At 46.0% G+C, this 4837-nt stretch overlaps 1 protein-coding gene across 1 annotated transcript in view; it reads right to left on the minus strand.

Annotated features, from left to right (window-relative positions):
• The window catches only part of Gtf2i (general transcription factor IIi), a 90541-nt gene extending 86024 nt beyond the window's left edge, over positions 1-4517 (minus strand). The window contains exon 1 of the mRNA XM_005396746.2: positions 4394-4517. The gene's annotated coding sequence lies outside the window, so the exon portion shown is untranslated. The remainder of the gene's footprint in view (positions 1-4393) is intronic.
• Positions 4518-4837: the final 320 nt, after the last annotated feature.

Here is a 4837-nt window from a genome sequence, read left to right on the forward strand (position 1 = left end):
AAAAAAAAAAAAAAAAAAATGAAGGAGCTGGGCATGGTAGCACAATCCTGTAACCTCAGCACCACAGGAGACTGAGGCAGGAGAATACAGCTGGGAGTTCAAGATCAGTGCCCAGTCTACACAGTGAGGTCAAGGCTGCATGAACTACATAGCAAGAACCTGTCTCAAAAAAAAAAAAGAAAAAGAAAATGTTAAGTAAAATAAGTCAGATATAGAAGCACAAAAAATTGTGACTCCACTTACATGAAATATCTAGGAAGGGCTAGGCTGTAGCTCAGTAGTGAGCACCTTCCTGGCCCTGAGTTTGATCCCCAGCATCCCCATAGGAAAAAAGGTAGAAGAGACCAATGCACAGGACAAAAGTCAAGGGCTTAAGAGGAATAAGCTGCCATTTCATGGATGCAGAGTGGTTCTATCTGGGGTGAGAAAACTTCAGAAATAAGAGGTGGTGATGCCGTTAATTATGTATGCAATTAAATGTCACTGAATTATATATTTTAAAAGTGCTCTGGAAGGAGAAGTGAAGAGAGAAAACGGAGAACAGGAGGACAGAATGAAGACAACGAACTTCTTCCAAGGCTCAACTTCTCTGCCCTTTCCTCACGTGGACACAATAATGCTGTCATCCTCCTTCATCAAATAGGCACTTCACAAACTAGATGATGTCATTTAAACATTTTAAAGTCCAGGACTAGGGCTACAGCTCAGTGACAGACAACTTCCCCAGCATGGGCAAGACCCTAGGTTCAATCCCTAGCACTGCAAAAACTAAAAAACTTAAATCCCGCTGGGCAAGCTGCCCTGCTCCAGTAATTCAGGCCAGCCTGGGCAACTAAGCAAGACCCTGTCAAGCCGCGTGTGATGGCACCTCCTGTGATCCCAGCACTCTAGAGACTAAGGCAGGAGGACTGTTGCCACTGAGACCAACCAGGGCTAACAGAGTTCAAGGCCAACCTGAACTACTTAGCAAGATCATGTCACCAAAAAATAAATATATAAATAAATAAAAACCTTACCCTTAAAAAGTAAAAAAAAAAAAAAAAAGCTGGGGATATGCAGGTCCTGGAGTCCACCCCAATATCACAAAAATAAGCAGTCTAAGACTATGATCAGTTATTTTACTTTAGTTCAGTTGAGCATTGCCCTTTTTTAAAACCAATTTCTGGTCTGAAAAATCAATCTGGATAAAACTAATCACACTTACATTATAGTTAATAGTAAGACCTGTATCTAGCTATAACAAAATCATTTTGGGAGCAGAGTTAGGTACCAGGGATTGAAACTCAAGGTCTTCACATGGAGCTACATCCCAACCATCCCCCTTTTTAAATGTGAGACAAGTTTTCACTAAATTGTGCAGGTTGCAGGTTGAACCTGAACTTCAGATCAACTTCTCAGAGCACTGGGATTATAGGTATGTAGCACCACACCCCCTTTCAAATTCTTTAGTATTATATAGAGCAAAATTTTCTTAGGTTTCATTACTCAAACTGTCAAATTTCTAGTTAAAAAACGTTTAAGTGGCCGAGTGTGGTGGTACACGCCTGAAATTCCAGCACCTGGGAGGCTGAGGCAGGAGGATCACTCACAGTTCAAAGCCTGCCTGGCTACAAAGTGAGCTCAAGGCCAGCCTGAACTGTATAGCAAGACACTGTCTCAAAAAGACCAAAAAAAAAAAAAAAAAAAAAAAAAAAATTAAGTGAATGAGGGCCTATCTACAAATAAGACAGCTAAACTTTCCTTTAATTCCTTTAATTCCTTTTGCACTTTAATTAGTGCAAAAGAATCTGCAATTATCCCTAATTCCTTTACTCTAGTTTGTGTCTCAACTGATCATCTCCAGTGAAGGTAGTATCTAGTAAACTTATGTCAACTTTAGACAAAAAAATAGCAGTGAACTTATGTGTTGGACAATAAGCTCCAGAAAGCTATTTTTCTGTAACTGATTCACTATTTTCAAGATAAAACATGATAAGTCTCCATTACAGAAATTCCTAAGCGCCATCTACCAAGCAGGGCTCCCTCCAACCAGTTATTCTCAATGAGACTAGTTTTATTTTTAGACAGACTCTGTCTTAAATTGCCCAACTTTCAATCTTCCTGCCTCAGCCTCCAGAGTAGCTGGGAATACATGTATTGCTACTACCCCAACCGAGAAGTTCTACAGGTTTTCATCAGGTTACAACCAAAAAAGAATGAACCAATCCTCCCACAGCTCTAACAATCTCTGGCTACATCAAACTTTCTCACTTTCTCACTAGGCCAAAGTGGTTTTAAAAAAAAAGGAAATGAGTAATGCCAGAAACAAGCAACAAATACTGAAGCAGGAGGATTACCTGCGGTTCGAAGACAGCCTAGTGAGTTCAAGAACAGCCTAAAAAAACTGCAGTGGTGGAATCCCAGCAAAGTACAGAAGCAAAATGGTAAAGGGTGGAGAAACGAAGAATTCAAGACAGGAGGGGACTAGAAGGAGATGGAAAAAGCATTAAGATGTGTCCTGTACTTGTGCCAATTCCCCACAATGATTGTAATCATTATGTACTGCAAACATGTACTGATAAAAAATAAAGCTCAAACAAAAAAAAGGAGAATCAAACTTCAGAAATTCTCATCAGAAAATGACAGGGAAAAAAGACCTATCAAAATCTCTGGCACCTCAGATGACTTACCCACTTAATTTTTACAGTGTAACTGCCAAGTTCTGGCCCTTTCACCCAAACCTCAGACTCTGAGGCGTTGAAGAGAATGTTTCAGGCATCCCTGGGAGAAGGTAATAAATGTCTTATGTAGAAGACCTAAGATTTCAGCACCAACAAAGAGAAAAAAAAAAAAAAAAAAAAAGGACATCTGTGCCCTGAATAAATCTATAAATGAATGGAAGTGGAAAACCAGCCAATATTATTTAGATTTCCAATTTTGTTCTGCACTTAAATCCATGACTCCTTATGAAACTGGAGGTTAAGTAATTTTGTAATCATAACAGACAAAAAAAATAAAATAAAATAAAAAAATCATAACAGACAAAAAAATTTAAACCCTCAACCAGTTTTCCAAGCACTCCACAGTAAGGAGTTCGATTTGTTTTTGGTTAAAATCTAGTTTTAAAGTAACCAAAAAGCTGGGGCCAGGAATATAGCTCAGCGGTGCAGCGCCTGCCTGCCAAAAGCAAGGTCCTGAGTTCCATTCTCAACACCCACAAAAATAAAGTTACCAAAACCAAGTATCTAGAAGAAACGTCCCTCACTTAACTCTGCACCGTTATGAATGGGCCTCCTGCACCTGGAAACTCCAGCCACCACGAGAAAAGCAAGCTGCTGGCCCACCCCGTGACCTGCAGAACCCGTCTCCAGGGCAGGGCCAAAGAGGCGAAGTGCCCACCAATCTGAGAACCACCCACCGGCTTGGGGGCCAACAGCCACGGATACCAGGTTTACCGGCAGGGTATCCAACTTCTCTAGGCTTGTTCCTCACTAGAAATTGGAACTTCGGCGTTAGGAGTACGTATGAAATCACCAGCCTGGTGTTCCATGCCTGTGATCCTGGCACTCAAGAGGCTGAGGCAGGAGGATCCAGAGTTCAACGCCAGCCGAGCACAAACCAACTACAAAGTCAATATGAAAGACAGAGAGATTGTCTCAAAAAAAAAAAAAAAAAATATGTAAAGTGTGCAAGAGCCATCCCTGTCTGCCACAAGAAACATAGAGGCAACCGTGGACAAACTGCGTGCCAACTTTGCCGGTGGCAGACTGGGAGAGTGGAGAAAGACAAAGGTGCATGCCTGTCCCTCCGAAGTCTGCATCTCGGGAACAGCCCAGATGTGTTCCAACGCACAGCCCCAACACCCGGCACGGAGTGGAAGGGCCAACAGGTCCACAGCGACACTAAGAACCGAAAACCCCCAAGCCCACAACCTGGGAGGAGGCCTTACAGAAGCGACTGTTTAAGAACAGCCCGAAGGAAAACCACCGCAGCCGAGAGGGTGGAATCCAAGATCCCAGGAGCAGGCACGCGAGAGCCCGAGGCAACACACCGCAGGCACTATCTAGCGAGGGACCTCGGCGGCCGGGCCCTGGCCTCCGCAGGGCGCGGGGCCTGCACCCTCTAGCTCGCGACTCACTTTCCCTCGTGTCCTCGAATGCCCAGGCACTACCGCCAGGCCCGCTGGCCCGTCGAGCCGCTCTCCGCGGCGAAACTGCATTTCGGGCAGGCGCACCCCTGAAATACGGGCATGAGTATAAATCCAACAGGATTCTCCATCTACACGCTCTCAGCCTCAAACGCGTGCAAATCCAAAACGCTGGAGGGCTGAGGAATGCCCTTCATTAAAAGGCAAAACTTTAAAAAGTAAGAAGACAGTGCCATTTTTGCTTTTTTTTTTCCTCCTCCTCCTAACCTCGCCGTCTGGGTGCTGGCTGAACCCAAACCGCTTATTCTCATGGCCTTAGGGCTGAAGTCTTCCTTCCGGTCATTGTGTTTATTTCCACCTCCCAAAAAAAGAACAACCCCGCGGGGCTGGCGCGCGGCGCCGGCCTGGGACAAAGCCCACTGCGGGCTCCACCTGGGAACCGGGAGGGGCGCAGGCGCTCCTTCGTCCGCTCGCTGGCTCCCGCCCCCCCCACGGCCCGCCCCCGGCAGCAGTTACCGGGCAACGCGGCACCGCCCCCGCGCCCTTCAGCCAATCCCCTGCATCTGCTGCCTGGGCGCAGAAGCCCCAGATACACCCGGCGAGCGCGACCCCACGGCTAGGGCCTGGCACCGCGCGCGCCCCCGCACAGCCGTGCCGACCAATCAGCGCACCCCGCGGGCTCGCTCACGCGCGGAGCCGCACAAGCGAGGC

Source organism: Chinchilla lanigera, unplaced genomic scaffold (genome assembly GCF_000276665.1).
Source record: "Chinchilla lanigera isolate Chin_1 unplaced genomic scaffold, ChiLan1.0 scaffold00055, whole genome shotgun sequence".
NCBI lineage: Eukaryota > Metazoa > Chordata > Mammalia > Rodentia > Chinchillidae > Chinchilla > Chinchilla lanigera.